The 17,359-nt window shown below is 44.8% G+C and overlaps 1 protein-coding gene across 5 annotated transcripts in view; it reads right to left on the reverse strand.

Moving 5' to 3' along the window:
* The window catches only part of ankrd6b (ankyrin repeat domain 6b), a 242,028-nt gene that overhangs the window by 105,492 nt on the left and 119,177 nt on the right, over positions 1-17,359 (reverse strand). Inside the window, exon 1 of one of the 5 annotated variants that reach the window (XM_068026543.1) lies at positions 7,636-7,706. The exons of the other annotated variants lie outside the window; for them this stretch is intronic. The gene's annotated coding sequence lies outside the window, so the exon portion shown is untranslated. Of the gene's footprint in view, positions 1-7,635; positions 7,707-17,359 lie in introns of those variants that run through there. 5 annotated transcript variants of the gene reach the window in all.

Genomic DNA, 17,359 nt, shown 5'->3' on the forward strand with positions numbered 1-17,359 from the left:
AAATTTTGAATTGTGCCCTGAACCCACGGGTCCAAGTCATTTATATGTATCAAAAACAGCCATTTGACTGAGTTTGTTTTTAAAATTGGGATCATTGCACAGAGTAAATTCAAATGAGTAATGTCAGTTTTCATTGGAATCTTAAGAGTTCAGAGAGAGCTCTGTAGCTTTCAGTGTGACTCGCAGTGGGGTTATTTGGAAGTCAGCTAGTCAGACTCATATCTTAACAACAAAGGGCGAACTGCAACCTGAGTCTGATGTTAAAACAAATAGGCAGCAGTGCTCCACAAAAGCAGCTTTCAGTACAGGTTGAATAATGCATGCCTGTAGAGCCAGGAAATTCTTAGGCACTTTTATATTGAAGGAGTACCACAGGCCTGCTGTCTATAGCATTTACTAATATATAGTGGAGAACTTCCACAGCTCTAAAAGCAATGAAGAACAAGATTGTTCTGGGTCTCCCACTTCAAATCTTCGCAACCAGATTACCTCATTTTTAGAGTGGTGGCAAGAAGAAAAATAAATAGGAAACGGCAGTGTTTATCAAACACCTTTTGTAAATCTATATACACAACTTGCACACTGTTATATCCTCTAAGGAGTCCATTAAATTTATCAAGTATGACTTGCCTTTTATAAAACGATGCTGGCTTTCCTTAATTAATCCATGTTTTTCCTAACTAAGTATTAATTTTATCCTACATTGTGGCCAATATTTATCCCTCAATCAGCATCACTAAAAAGGAATTATCTGGTCATTATCACATTGCTTGTTGTGGGAGTTTGCTGTGTGCCACGTTTCCTACATTATAACAGCGACTACACATCAGCAATATTTCACTGGCTCGAAAGCGCTTTGGGATGTCTGGCGGTCATGAAAAGTGCCATATAAATGCAAGTCTTTTTTTTTTAGAAGCTTACACGCGACAATGTTAAGCCAACTAATCTAACGATTTATCCCTTCCTCCAATTTTGAACAGATGTACTACATTGGCAGCTCTCCAGTCCTCTGGCACTATTCCCATTACTAAGAATGTTTGAAAGATTGTGGTCAGTGCCTCTGCCATCTCCTCTAGATATGTTTGAACCGTTCAGCTTGCAAGTCAGCCATTTCTTGGGCACAAACTGCAGAGCCAGAGATTAGTTTGGATCGCTATCATAAAAAATTGCATCTTTTTCATAACTAAATGTTCTGTCATTAAATGAATATGCTGAGTCACTTCTTCCATTCGTTGCTATGAACAGTTTGCCCAGATAAACTCAAAGTCAAATGTAAGAACCCATCTTGGATACGAGTGAACAGCGGGTTCCTGATATATTCAAGTATTTTCTTTACTGTCATAATAAAATGAAGAACTAATGGAATATTGCAGATGCTGGAAATCTGAAACAAAAGCAGAAGTATGCTGGACACACTCAGCATCTGTGGAGATCACAGACGTGCTAATGCTTCAGGTTTGGACCCTTCATCAGAACTAAAAAGAGATTGCCGGTGAACAACATTTAAGAGGAACAGGAAGAGAATATGGAAGATGGAGGGAAAACATACAAATACACACACGTTTTCGCTCTTCCTTGTTCTGCTCCTTTTAAATACAGTTCCCCAGTGCATATATATTTTAGTACAGAAATGCAATTCTTCAAAGGATTAAGAAAACTATAGCCCAGAATTTCCTGGAGCCTTGTGTCATTGTAATTTTATTTTTATTTATTTAGAGATACAGCACTGAAACAGGCCCTTCGGCCCACCGAGTCTGTGCCGACCATCAACCACCCATTTATACTAATCCTACACTAATCCCATATTCCTACCACATCCCCACCTGTCCCTATATTACCCTACCACCTACCTATACTAGGGGCAATTTATAATGGCCAATTTACCTACCAACCTGCAAGTCCTTTGGCTTGTGGGAGGAAACCGGAGCACCCGGAGGAAACCCACGCAGACACAGGGAGAACTTGCAAACTCCACACAGGCAGTACCCAGAATTGAACCCGGGTCGCTGGAGCTGTGAGGCTGCGGTGCTAACCACTGCGCCACTGTGCCATCTACATTGTAGAAGCTGTTTTACAGTGCAATGGTGTCTGGAAACTATGGCACAATGGCTTACAGCTTACTTATGCCATGCCAAAATTTCCTGAGACTTTTGCGCTACTCTGCCATTACCCTCACCAAAACATTGAACAGTCAATTATCATAGCTCCACTCCTATTAATAGCAACAGAAATCGCAAATTTGCTGAATTAATGCTACTTTGATCGCAGCTGCCACTTAGCCCGAGCAAAGTGGTGCGATTTATCTTGGTAAGAGAATTGGAAAATTTAATAGAAGATCATCAACAAATTCCAAAAGGCATTGGTTTAGCAAGTGATGTATTGATTTTACCTCAATACGTTTATAAACACATCATATAACACATTACCGTGATGTGTATGTGCAGATACACAATAGAAGCCAGAAAGGCTGATTAGAATCAGAGGTGTCACAGGTTCTCCAGGGCTGGGGTAGCAGCAATAATACCTATCATAGACCACGCTGTCTCAGTTACAGTAGATGCGGTATAGAAGCCACTGTCCAGTTGAAGGAGAGCCAGTCGAACATTTTGTAGTTCACCCTATAGTTCAAGTATTGGTAGTAAGTCTCCAGTTATCTCCTGGCTGCTTCCTGGTCACTCTTCCTGATCAGACTCTTGGACCTAGAAATTTGATTGTGCAGTGCCGACTTTTCAGGTTAAGTATGGGTGCTGCAGGACTCAACACAGCATGTGGTGTGCATACGTTCACTCTATACTGGAAACGAACCTGTCATGCAGGCCGCCACCAGCCAAGAACGAGGCACGTTAATTTCGCCACATGGACATTAAACTTAAAATCGTTACTGGGAAAAAAAAGAGGACCTATTACAAGGAATTGCCAAGCCACTCGCCGGAAAGACATTTTTGCATACTAGCAGACAGTGTTGGAACAAAGGAACCAGTCGCTGCTCCCAATACACAGAAGACGTGGTCAGACCAGTTTAGTCACATGACTAACTGGCTGTTGCAGGTTTTTTTGAACTCGCCACAGAGAATTTGAACTCAGAAAGCTCCTGGCTCCTGGATTGAGAACATCTCTCTCCTGTCTGCTCTCATCTCTTTCTCACCAGCTTTAGAATCATTGAAGAAACCTGAATCCCAAGAAAGAAAAATTTCCGATAAAAACAAGAAATGCTGGAACCACTCAGCAGGTCTGGCAGCATCTGTGAAAAGAGAAGCAGAGTTAACGCTTCGGGTTAGTGACCCTTTTTCGGTCCTTCCGAAGAAGGGTCACTGACCCGAAGCGTTAACTCTGCTTCTCTTTTCACAGATGCTGCCAGACCTGTTGAGTGGTTCCAGCATTTCTTGTTTTTATTTCAGATTTCCAGCATCCGCAGTATTTTGCTTTTAAAGAAAAATCTCCTACAGTGAACAAGGTTTGAGAAGAATACTGGGCCCCAACAAAAAAACAGAATTACCTACAAGCTAGAACTACCTACAAAAGGACTCTACAGTGAGCTTGAAGCACAGTAACAAGAAACTCTCCAGATATTGCCTCAAACCTCTCCACTTTATTTTTCTTCTGCTCTTTTCTGTCTCTATTTGCATTTGCGTGTCGCATATGTATGCTAGCGTGGTGCACGGTGTGTATCCATAGGCGTTAACCAAATTAGAATTTAAGTTTTAATAAATTTCACTTTTCTTCTTTAAATCTAAGAAAGCCTGTTTGTGCTGTTTTCTTTGTCTTATAATTGGAAAGCGGTGATCAAGGATTCACCAAGGGCGAGCTCAAAACACAGTGTATTTAAAATTAAATCCTGTTACAGTAAGACCAGGTGAAGGCTGAAAGGGACCCCTAGACACCTTTCTCACCTGGTTGTAACAGTACTGCACACCGTATTAATAAGGATGTCCTATGATCACCCAGAACATTATTCCCATTGCATTTGCAAATTAAGAATCAAACTCTTGTTTCCCTAAATTCGTCAGCAACTGACTGTAGCATGCACGTACTCTCAGGCACACAGCAGTCAAGTCAATGATCTTCCAAGGACTACTGAAGCTGCCACCCAAAAGGTAAATTTAAAGTGTTGTACGTAGCTGAATGGATCCAGGTGGAACAGGCTACAGCTAATCCCCGCTCACACCCGATCCTGATTGCCTACTTCCGCCACCACTCCTGTCCCCTCTTAGCTTAGGACCTCAACACACACTTCCCAGTTTCATTCACAGCTCACCAGTAACATACAAATGAAACTGGCAAACCAATCTGCTGTGGTCCGGCCACTGCCCTGTTCAAATGTGTGCTGCCCTGGAGTCTGTCCCAATGCAGAGTCCACAAAAGATCCTCCTTCCTCAACCTCGGGAGTCTGGAGCCTGGGTGGGAGTTCTTGGAAGCATCATACAGCTCCCATTGTCACTCTGATCATCCAGGAGCTCACCCTCAGAAATCACACTGTTAGATTAATGGCCTTTGGCTGTGCTGCTTCTGATCCGCTGCTCTGTTTGCTGTGGCATATTCTAATCAGTTCTCCAGTGGATTTTAGCCTAAAATTGCCATCAGAGGATGGAGGCTTAGAACATGTTCATCGACAATGGTGGAAATTCCAGATCCAGCATTGCTCTCCAGACATCAGCAAGCACAGGTAGCAGCAAATAAGTGCATTCAAAAAAAACACACAAATATATTTCATTTGTAATTAGTTTTAACAAATTAGCTTCATCAATAAATTCTGAGCAAGGTTGTTTTTTGAAATTTTAACTCAACCTTTAACATAGAAAATCTTGCCAAGACACTTCACAGAGGAGAAATGGACAAAAAACAGTGGGGTAAGTGTACAGGGAGATGACAAAAAGCAGAGCTGAGATGTTTTTGAGGTTGCTTTGGAGGTGAGAAAGAGAGACAGAAAGAGAAATAGCAAGGCACAAGAAACATAGAAAATAGGAGGAGTAGACCATTCAGCCCTTCGATCCTACTCCGCCATTCATTATGATCATGGCTAATCATCCAACTCAGTAACCTGTTCCCGCTTTCCCCCCATACCCTTTGATCCCTTTAGACCCAAGAGCTATATCTAACTCCTTCTTGAAAACATACAATGTTTTGGCCTCAACTGCTTTCTGTGGCAGTGAATTCCACAGGCTCACCACTCTCTGGGTGAAATAATTTCTCCTCATCTCTGTCCTGAAAGGTTTACCCTGCATCCTTAGACTATGACCCCTGGTTCTGGACTCCCCCACCATCGGGAACATCCTTCCTGCATCTACCTTGTCAAGTCCTGTTCGAATTTTATAGGTTTCTATGAGATCCCCCCTCACTCTTCTGAACTCCAGCTAATATAATCCTAACCGACTCAATCTCTCCTCATACGTCAGTCCCGCCATCCCAGGAATCAGTCTGGTAAACCTTCGCTGCACTTCCTCTAATAGCAAGAACATCCTTCCTCAGATAAGGAGACCAAAACTTCCAACAATATTCCAGGTGTGGCCTCACCAAGGTCCCGTATAATTGCAACAAGACATCCCTGCTCCTGTATTCGAATCTTCTCGCTATGAAGGCCAACATACCATTTGCCTTTTTTACCACCTGTTGCACCTACATGCTTACCTTCAGCAACTGGTGTATGGGAACACCCAGGTCTCGCTGCATATTCCCGTCTCTCAGTTATAGCCGTTTAGATAATAATCTGCCTTCCTGTTTTTGCTACCAAAGTGGATAACCTCACATTTATCCACATTATACTGCATCTGCCATGCATTAGCCCACTCACTCAACTTGTCCAAATCACCCTGAAGCCTCTCTGTATCCTCCTCACAACTCACCCTCCCACCCAGTTTTGTGTCATCTGCAAATTTGGAGATATTACATTTAGTTCCCTAATCTAAATCATTCATATATATTGTGAATAGCTGGGGTCCTAGCACCGATCCCTGCAGTACCCCACTAGTCACCAGCCATTTGGAAAAAGACCCATTTATCCCTACTCTCTGTTTCCTGTCCACCAACCAATTTTCTATCCATTGCAATACACTACCCCAATCCCATGCGCTTTAATTTTACATGCTAATCTCTTATGTGGGATTTTGTCGAAAGCCTTCTGGAAGTCCAAATAAACCACATCCATTGGCTCCCCCTCATCAACTCTACTAGTTACATCCTCGAAGAATTCTAGTAGATTTGTCAAGCATGATTTCCCTTTCATAAATCCATGCTGACTCTGCCCGATTCTACCACTGTTATCCAAGCGCTATAAAATCTTTGATAATGGACTCTAGAATTTTCCCTACTACCAACGTCAGGCTGACTGGTCTATAATTCCCTGCTTTCTCTCTACCTCCCTTTTTAAATAGTGGGGTTACATTAGCTACCCTCCAATCTGTAGAAACTGTTCTAGAGTCTATAGAATCTTGGAAGATGACCACCAATGCATCCACTATTTCTAGGGCCACTTCCTTAAGCCCTGTGTTCCCCAACATTTCTGGTATGATATTTGTGTCCTCCTTTGTGAAGACAGAATCAAAGTATGCATTTAGTTGGTCAGCCATTTCTTTGTTCCCCATAATAAATTCCCCTGTTTCTGACTGTAAGGGACCTACATTTGTCTTCACCAATCTTTTTCTCTTTATATACCTATAGAAACTTTTACAGTCAGTTTTTATGTTCCCCGCAAGCTTGCTCTCGTTCTCTATTTTCCCCTTCTTAATCAATCCCTTAGTCCTCCTTTGCTGAATTCTAAACTGCTCCCAATCCTCAGGTCTATTGTTTTTCCTGGCAAATTTATATGCCTCTACCTTGGATCTAATGTTATCTCTAATTTCCCTTGTAAGCCACAGTTTGGCTATCTTTCCCGTTTTACTTTTGCACCAGACAGGGATAAACAATTGTTGCAGTTCATCCATGCGCTCTTTAAATGTTTGCCATTGCCTAGCCACCATCATCCCTTTAAGTAACGTTTCCCAATCCATCATGGCCAAGTCGCGCCTCATACCTTCGTAGTTTCCTTTACTAAGATTCAGGACCCTAGTCTCAGAATCAACTACGTCACTCTCCATCTTGATGAAGAATTCTATCATATTATGGTCACTCATCCCCAAGGGGTCTCGCACCACTACACTGTCAATTATTCCTCTCTCATTACACAATACCCAGTCTAGGATGGCCTGTTCTCTAGTTGGTTCCTCAACGTATTGGTCCAGAAAACCATCCCGTATACACTCAAAGAATTCCTCCTCTACAGTATTGTGACTAATTTGATTTGCCCAATCTATATGCAGATTAACGTCACCCATAATTACAGATGTTCCTTTATCGCATGCATCTCTAATTTCCAGTTTAATGCCATTCCCAAATTCACCACTACAGTTTGGGGGTCTATATACAACCCCCACTAATGTTTTTTGCCCCTAAGTGTTTCTCAGCTCTACCCCTACAGATTCCATATCATCAGAGCTAATATCCTTCCTCACTATTGCATTAATTTCCTCTTTAATCGGCAATGCAACTCCACTGCCTTTTGTTTTTTGTCTATCCTTCCTAAATACTGAATATCCCTGGATGTTCATTTCCCATCCCTGGTCACCTTGCAGCCATGCCTCCGTAATCCCGACTATATCATACCTGTTTACATCTATTGATGGGTTAGATAGGTTGCAAGTTCCAGAGAATGTGGCCAAGATGGCAGAAGGCAGTGCTACCAATGGTGGTGAGCAAGAATTGGAGATGCATATACGGCTGAGAAGAGGTTACATTAGAAACCTACCAGGAGGAGAAGGAGAAGAAAATACCATTAGGCCCATCAATTCTGCTATATTCAGATAAGGTGCAATCACGTACGCCATTTACTTACCTTTTAACTACTCAAATCTCCTTGGGCAGTGGGGAAGAAAAATAATAATAATTAGTGCCCATCCTTAATTGTCCTTTATATGTTGATGGTGAGCTGCCTTCTAGAAGCACTGCAGTACATGTGGTGTAGGTACACTCTCAGCGCAGTTTGGTAGAGTGTTCTAGGGTTTTGACCCCACAAGGATGAAGGAATGGTGAAATATTTCCAAGTCAGGATCATGTGTAACTTGGCGGGGAACTTGCAGCTGGTGGTGTTCCCATGCATCTGCTGCTCTTGTCCTTCCAGGTGGTTGAGGACGCAGTTTTGGGAGGTGCTGTTGAAGGAGCCATGGCGAGTTTCTGAAGTGCATCTTGTAGATGGTGCACACTGCTGCCACTGTGTGCCAGTGGTAGATGAGTGGATGTTTAAAGTGGTGGATGGGATGCCAATCAAGCAGGTTACCTTGTCCTGGATGGTTCAAGCTTCTTGAGTATTGTTGGAGCTGCACTCATTCAGGCAAGTGGAGAATATTCTAACACATTCTTGACTTATGCCTTGTGAAGTGTGAAGGCTTGGGGGACTCAGGAAGTGAGTCACTCGATGCATAATTTACAGCCTCTGGCCTGCTGCTGTGGCCACAATATTATCTGCATGATCCAGTTAAGTTTCTGGTCAATGGTAACCCCCAGGATGTTGATGGTGGGAGATTCAGCGATGGTAATGTCATTGAATGTCAAGGGGAGATGTTTGGATTCCCTCTTGTTGGAAATGGGCATTGCCTGGCATGTGTATGATACAAATGTTGCATTCCACTTCTCAGCCCAAACCTGAATGTTGCCCATGCCATCCTGCATGCTGGCACAGACTGCTTCATTATCTGAGGAGTTGTGAATGGAACTGAACACTGTGGAAACATTGCGAACATCCCCATTTCTGACCTTATAATGGAGGGAAGGTCACTGATGAAGCAGTTGAAGATGATTGGGCCTAGGACACTACCCAGAGGGACTCCTGCAGTGACGTCCTGGGACTGAGATGATTGACCACCAACAACCACAACCATCTTCCTTTGTGTTAGGTATGATTCCAGTGTGTGGAAAGTTTTCCCCCTTATTCCTATTGACTTCAGTTTTACTGGGGATCCTCGATGCTCAGTCAAATGCTGCTTTGGTGTCAACAACAGCCACTCTTACCTCACCTCTAGAATTCAGCTCTTTAGTCCATGTTTTAACCAAGGCTGTAATAAAGTCTAGAGCTAAGTGGTTCTGGCCGAACCTGAACTGAACAATGATTAGGTTATTGGTGAACAAGTGCCGCTTGATAGCACTGCTGATGACACTTTCCAGTACTTTGCTGATGATTAAGAGTAGACTGATGGGCGGTAATTGGCCAGATTGAATTTTTCCTGTTTTTTGTGGACAGGACATTTCTAGGTAATTTTCCAAATTGTCAGATAGATGCCAGGGTTGTAGCTGTACTGGAACAGCTTGGCTAGATATGCGGGTAGTTCTGCAGAATATGACTACAGCACTAGAACTGGGATATTGTCAGGACCCTTGGCTTTTGTTGTATCAAGTGCGCTCAGCTGTTTCTTGATATCACGTGGAGTGAATCAAATTGGCTGAAAACTGACTTCTGTGATGCTGGGGACCTCAGGAGCAGGCGAAGCTGGATCATCCACTCGGCACTTCGACTAAAGATGGCTGCAAATGCTTCAGCCTTGTCTTTTGCATTGACAGCTGGGTTCTGCCATCATTGAGGATGGGGATATTCATGGAGCCAGCTCCTCTTGTTAGTTGTTTAATTCTCCATGACCATTCATGACTGGATGTAGCAGGTCTGCAGAGCTTTGATCTAATTGTTTGTGGAATCGCTTTGCTCTGTATATAGCATGTTGCTTCTGCTGTTTAGCATGTGTGCAGTCCTGTGCTGTAGCATCATTGGGTTGGCACCTCATTTTTAAGTATGCCTGATGCTGCTCATGACATGCTCTTCTACGATATTCCTCATTGTACCAGGGCTGCTTCCCTGGCTTGTTAGTAATGGTAGAATGAGGTTACAGATTGTGGTGGAATGCAATTCTGCTGCTTCTGATGGCTCACAATGTTGGGCTGCTAGATTTGTTCTGAATCTTCCCAATTTAGCATAATGGTAATGTCACACAACATGATGGAGGGTTTCCTCAATGTGAAGATAGAACTGCATCTCCATAAGGTGTGGTATGCAGTGGTCACTCCTACCAATACTGCCATGGAGAATTTTTTTTTACTCTCTCATAGAATGTAGGTGTCGCTGGCTAGGCCAGCATTTAATACCCATCCCTAATTGCCCTTGAACTGAGTGGCTTGCTAGGCTATTTCAGCATGCATTTAAGAGTCAACCACATTGCTGTGGGTCTGGAATTACAGGTAGGCCAGACCAGGTGAGGACGGCAGATTTCCTTCTCTAAAGGACATTAGTGAACCAGATAGGTAGATGTGACAGGTAAATTGGTGAGGACAAGTAGGCTTTTCCTTCGTGTTGATTCTCTCACCACCTGCTGTATGCCCAGTCTGGCAAATATGTCTTTCAGGACTCAGCCAGCTCAGTCAGTCGTGGTGCTACCACATCACTCTTGGTGATAGACACTGAAGTCTCCCAACCAGAGTACATTCTGTGCCCTTGATACCCACAGTGCTTCTTCCAAGTTCAACATAAAGGGGTACTGATTCATCAGCTAAGGGAAGGCAGTAGGTAGTAATCAGCAAGAAGCTTCCTTGCCCATGTTTGACCTGATGCCATAATACTTCGTGGGGATCCAGAATCAATGTTGAGGACTCCCAGGGCCATGCCCTCCCAACTATGTACCACTGAGCGGCCCCCTCTGGTTTGTCTCTCCTGGCGGTGGGACAGGACATACCCAGGAATGATGCTGAAGGAGTCTGGAATATTGGCTGAAAGGTATGATTCTGCATGACTATGCCAGACTCTTGCTTGACTAGTCTGTGGGTCAACTCTCCCAATTTTGGCACAAGTCCCCTAGTGTTAGTGAGGAGAACATTGCAGGATTGACAGGGCTGGTTGTGCCTTTGTCATGTCAGCAGAGGAAAAGTATTGGAGAAACTTAAGGGGCTAAAAGCTGAAAAATCCCCAGGACCTGTTGGGTTAAATCCTAGAGTTCTAAAAGAGATCGATGCAGAGATAGTGGATGCACTGGTTATGGTTTTCCAAAATTCTCTAGAACAGTCCCAGGAAACTGGAAGTTAGAAAATGTAACTCTGCCATTCAAGAAAGGAGGAAGAGGGAACATGGAGAACAACAGGCCAATTAGCCTGACATCAGTTGTCGGGAAAATGCTGGAATCTATTAAGGAAGTTTTAACAATGCACTTAAAAAATAACAGTATGATCAGATAAAGTCAATACGGTTTTATGAAAGGCAAATCATGTTTGATAAATTTATTAGAGTTTTTTGAGAATGTAATACTGAAGTTGATAAAGGGGAACCAGTTGATGTAGTATATATGGATTTCCAAAAGGTATTTGATAAGGTGTCACACAAAAGGTTAATAGGCAAGATAAGGACTCATGGAGTTGGGGGTAATATATTAGAATGGATGGTGGATGGGTTAATGGGCAGGAAGCAGAGAGTAGGGATATATGGGGCATTTTCAAGTTGACAGGCTGTAACTGGTGGAGTGCAGCAGGGATCAGTGCTGGGATCTCAGCTATTTACAATCTATGTTTCTAACTTAGACGAAAAGACCAAGCGTAATGTATGTAAGTATGCTGCGGATACCCTAGTTAGGTGGGAATGTAAGCTGAGGAGGACACAAAGAGGCTGCAAAGAGATTATAGACAGGTTAAGTGATTGGGCAAAAAGGTGGCAGATGGAGTATAATGTGAGGAAATGTGAGGTTATTCATTTTAGTAGGAAGAATAGAAAAGCAGAATATTTTTTTAAAAGGCATGAAACTTTTAAATTTTGATGTTCAGAGAGACTTGGGGGCAGTCATACAAGGTAAAGCCTGGCTCTGGTATAAAATTAAAACCTGACCCGGGCCCAACCTGACCACAGCCAACCCGAACTCGACCCGAGCCCAAGCCCTTTAATTTTTCTTCGTGCCCAACCCAACCCGACCTGACACGTATCTCCTTCATCTGTTCCGGCAGCAGGCTATTCCTGCAGCTGGATTTGTGGGGAATCATGGGTAAGCCAGATCCCGTGACTTCCTGGAAGCAGTGTCCAGCCCGACCCGACCCGAGCCTGAATGCTGGACTCGGAATATAGACCCGACCTAAACCCGACACATGTTGTCGGGTCTAGTCGGGTTTGGGTCGGATAGCCAGGCTTTAATACAAGGAGCACAGAAAGTTAGCATGCAGCTACAGCATGCAATTAGGAAGGCAAATGGCATGTTGGGCTTTATTGCAAGGGGATTGGAGTGCAAAAATAGGGAAGTCTTACTAGAATTGTGCAGAGCTTTGGTGAGACCATACCTGGAGTACTGTGTACAGTTTTGGTCTCCATATCTAAGGAAGAATATATTCGCTTTGGAGGTGGTACAGCGAAGGTTCATTAGATTGATTCCCGGGATGAGCGGGTTGTTCTATGATGAGAGACTGAGTAAACTGGGCCTAAACTCTCTGGAATTTAGAAGAATGAGCAGTGATCTGATTGAAACATACAAGATTCTGAAGTGACTTAACATGGTAGACACTGAGAGGGTGTTTCCCCTGGCTGGGGAATCTAAAACACAGGGGCACAGTCTCAGGATAAGAGGTTGATCCTTTAGGACTGAGATGAGGAGAAATTTCTTCACTCAGAGGGCTGTGAATCCTTGGAGTTGTCTACTCCAGAGGGTTGTAGATGTTCCATCATTGAGTATATTCAAGACTGTGATTGATAGATTTTTGATCTCTCATAATCTTATTCTGATTATAGTTTTGCATAGCAGTTTAATGCAACTGAGTGGTTGAACCAATCCTATCCAATCAAATTGAATTCAATCCCTTTATTTTTTAAATAAAGTACTCATTCATGCCCTGCATTTCCCTGAATAGGTCCTAACTCTTGGCACCTAACCTGGTCATCAAGTGCCTAAAGTCTGGATATCAATTTGGTAGCACCTTCTCCAGCATTGTAGAAGTAGAGCAGGTCAATTCCATGGAGAGACTTGTAAGAGAGGGCAATAACTTTAAATGATACTTTGGGGAATGGAGATTCAACAGAGGTCAGTGAGGACAGGACTAATGGACACCCAGCACACAGGGTGCTCTAGTTTAGGAGAAATTGGAGTTTGTGTACAGTGAAGATTCGGAAACTAGCAAGGACTGCTTTGGAGAAGACAGATTTGGCGTTTATCAAAATATGGAAAAAATGTTTCTGCACGGATAAGGCAGCTGCCAGTGATGTGGAAGTAGTGAAAGTAAGTAGTCACGATGAAGGATAGGGTATTGGGTTTGGAGCTCAGCTGAGGACACAGACAGATTCAGATTGGGTAAGCACTCATGAGAGAGAATGGCATGGAGTGGGAGGCTACGGAATGTTTAGCAGGAGCTGAATAAGCTTCAGTCTACCCAATGCACAGTTGAAGGAAGTAATGTTGTATAGACTGACAATACAGAAGTGATTACGAAATTGAAAAGGCAGTAATGGAAATTTAGAGCTAGAACACACATGTGGAAAGTGAATACATACTTTTTGGAGCAAAATGTAAGGAATGAAAAGGAGTTGCCAAGGATAGAACTTTGTGCTCCTCTGGAGGCAATTCTGCAGGGGTGGAAGGAAAAGCCTTTGCTGGAAGTGTACAAGCAGGACCGGAACTATACAAGGAGAGTCCCGTGGAGTGGAGGAGGATGTAATGGTCAATTGCAGGGAAGTTACTGAGGGAAAAAGGGGATAATGTGTATTGATTGGACTCACAATGGGCACTGTTGATGATTTTGACTTGTGCAGTGTTGTTGCTATGGACAAGGTGGAAGACAGACTGAAGAGATTCACACCAGAAATTGTGGGCGAGGTGATCACGGATCTGGGTAGCAATGTGTTTACAGACCTTAGTCAGGGAAAGGTTAGATATGGTACAGCATGGACAGGATTGAGGGGATTAGCAGTGGGCTTTTTGAGGGGTTATCCTGACACTTAAGATAAATCGTGAGAGAGTTGGAGGATGGGGAGAAAGAAGTTGTGGCTCAGACAGCGGCACAGACAGCCTCTATCTAAGTTTCCCAACTCTGGTTGGATCTATTCCTGGAGGTTGCATCACATGACGTTCTGCCTTCAACTGTCCTGTCCACACATTCCCACCATTGGTCAACTGAACTTCATCCTCATGAGCACCAACTTCCCACACCAACTGGAAAGCTAACAGACTCTGCATTACCCAATAAACTGAAAGCCTAGAATCATCCAAACAGCCTTTTCTTCTCCATCTCTAATATTTTTATAACCAATAAATGAAAGTATTCAAAGGCAGTTAAAAAATAATGCTATAATTTTCTCCCAGGTTGCTCAGACCAGTGTCCTGGAGATTCACTTTTAATTCTTGGAGACTCCAGAAGGATCCTGGAAGGTTAGAACTCCAACCTCTAAGCTTTGAGATGAAGTTCATAAACTCCTTGCACGTGGAGATGAGGTTACTGGAATTGCGCGTACCCTCCTGGATAATCCTAGAAACAATGTAGCAACGGGGCCAGAGAAAGGGAAATATGAGATTAGTTGAAATGTCCAAAGGTCTGTGTGGCTTACTTCCCACATTGGGGAACTTCCAGTAGCTTTTGTTTTGAAGCATTTGCAAGCAAGTAATTTTCATATGAATTCCCCTCCAGTATATGATGCTTTCATGATTTAAAGTCACTGTGTTACTTTGAAAATTGTGGTGGGTACACCATTCACTCTGCCATTCGTAACTGTAAAAACAATGCATAGTCCTAAAAATAGCTTGCACTGCCTTACCTTCGCACAGTCAGTCTGTCAGAGACTGCCTCACCTTCACAGTCAGTCAGAGACCGCCTCACCTTCACAAAGTCAGTCAGAGACCGCCTCACCTTCACAAAGTCAGTCAGAGACTGCCTCACCTTCACAGTCAGTCAGAGACCGCCTCACCTTCACACAGACAGAGACCGCCTCACCTTCACACAGACAGAGACCGCCTCACCTTCACACAGTCAGAGACCGCCTCACCTTCACACACAGCCAGTCAGAGACCGCCTCACCTTCACACACAGCCAGTCAGAGACCGCCTCACCTTCACACACAGCCAGTCAGAGACCGCCTCACCTTCACAAAGTCAGTCAGAGACCGCCTCACCTTCACAAAGTCAGTCAGAGACTGCCTCACCTTCACAAAGTCAGTCAGAGACTGCCTCACCTTCACAAAGTCAGTCAGAGACTGCCTCACCTTCACAAAGTCAGTCAGAGACCGCCTCACCTTCACACACAGTCAGAGACCGCCTCACCTTCACACACAGTCAGAGACCGCCTCACCTTCACACAGACAGAGACCGCCTCACCTTCACACAGACAGAGACCGCCTCACCTTCACACAGACAGAGACCGCCTCACCTTCACACAGACAGAGACCGCCTCACCTTCACACAGACAGAGACCGCCTCACCTTCACACAGTCAGAGACCGCCTCACCTTCACACACAGCCAGTCAGAGACCGCCTCACCTTCACACACAGCCAGTCAGAGACCGCCTCACCTTCACACACAGCCAGTCAGAGACCGCCTCACCTTCACACACAGCCAGTCAGAGACCGCCTCACCTTCACACACAGAGACCGCCTCACCTTCACAAAGTCAGTCAGAGACTGCCTCACCTTCACACAGTCATAGACTGCCTCACCTTCACACAGTCATAGACTGCCTCACCTTCACACAGTCATAGACTGCCTCACCTTCACACAGTCATAGACTGCCTCACCTTCACACAGTCATAGACTGCCTCACCTTCACACAAAGTCAGAGACTGCCTCACCTTCACACACAGTCAGAGACTGCCTCACCTTCACACACAGTCAGAGACTGCCTCACCTTCACACACAGTCAGAGACTGCCTCACCTTCACACACAGTCAGAGACTGCCTCACCTTCACACACAGTCAGAGACTGCCTCACCTTCACACACAGTCAGTCAGAGACCGCCTCACCTTCACACACAGTCAGAGACCGCCTCACCTTCACACACAGTCAGAGACCGCCTCACCTTCACACACAGCCAGTCAGAGACCGCCTCACCTTCACACACAGCCAGTCAGAGACCGCCTCACCTTCACACACAGCCAGTCAGAGACCGCCTCACCTTCACACACAGCCAGTCAGAGACCGCCTCACCTTCACACACAGCCAGTCAGAGACTGCCTCACCTTCACAAAGTCAGTCAGAGACTGCCTCACCTTCACAAAGTCAGTCAGAGACTGCCTCACCTTCACAAAGTCAGTCAGAGACTGCCTCACCTTCACAAAGTCAGTCAGAGACTGCCTCACCTTCACAAAGTCAGTCAGAGACTGCCTCACCTTCACAAAGTCAGTCAGAGACTGCCTCACCTTCACAAAGTCAGTCAGAGACTGCCTCACCTTCACAAAGTCAGTCAGAGACTGCCTCACCTTCACAAAGTCAGTCAGAGACTGCCTCACCTTCACAAAGTCAGTCAGAGACCGCCTCACCTTCACACACAGTCAGAGACCGCCTCACCTTCACACAGACAGAGACCGCCTCACCTTCACACAGACAGAGACCGCCTCACCTTCACACAGACAGAGACCGCCTCACCTTCACAAAGTCAGTCAGAGACTGCCTCACCTTCACACAGTCATAGACTGCCTCACCTTCACACAAAGTCAGAGACTGCCTCACCTTCACACACAGTCAGAGACTGCCTCACCTTCACACACAGTCAGAGACTGCCTCACCTTCACACACAGTCAGAGACTGCCTCACCTTCACACACAGTCAGAGACTGCCTCACCTTCACACACAGTCAGAGACTGCCTCACCTTCACACACAGTCAGAGACTGCCTCACCTTCACACACAGTCAGAGACTGCCTCACCTTCACACACAGTCAGAGACTGCCTCACCTTCACACACAGTCAGAGACTGCCTCACCTTCACACACAGTCAGAGACTGCCTCACCTTCACACACAGTCAGAGACTGCCTCACCTTCACACACAGTCAGAGACTGCCTCACCTTCACACACAGTCAGAGACTGCCTCACCTTCACACACCGTCAGAGACTGCCTCACCTTCACATACAGTCAGAGACTGCCTCATCTTCAGTCAGTCAGAGACTGCCTCATCTTCAGTCAGTCAGAGAATGCATCACAGTCAGTCAGAGACTGTCTCACCTTCACACAGTCAGTCAGAGACTGTCTCACCTTCACACAGTCAGTCAGAGACTGTCTCACCTTCACACAGTCAGTCAGAGACTGTCTCACCTTCACACAGTCAGTCAGAGACTGTCTCACCTTCACACAGTCAGTCAGAGACTGTCTCACCTTCACACAGTCAGTCAGAGACTGTCTCACCT

This window comes from Heterodontus francisci, chromosome 3, assembly GCF_036365525.1.
Source record: "Heterodontus francisci isolate sHetFra1 chromosome 3, sHetFra1.hap1, whole genome shotgun sequence".
Classification (NCBI taxonomy): domain Eukaryota; kingdom Metazoa; phylum Chordata; class Chondrichthyes; order Heterodontiformes; family Heterodontidae; genus Heterodontus; species Heterodontus francisci.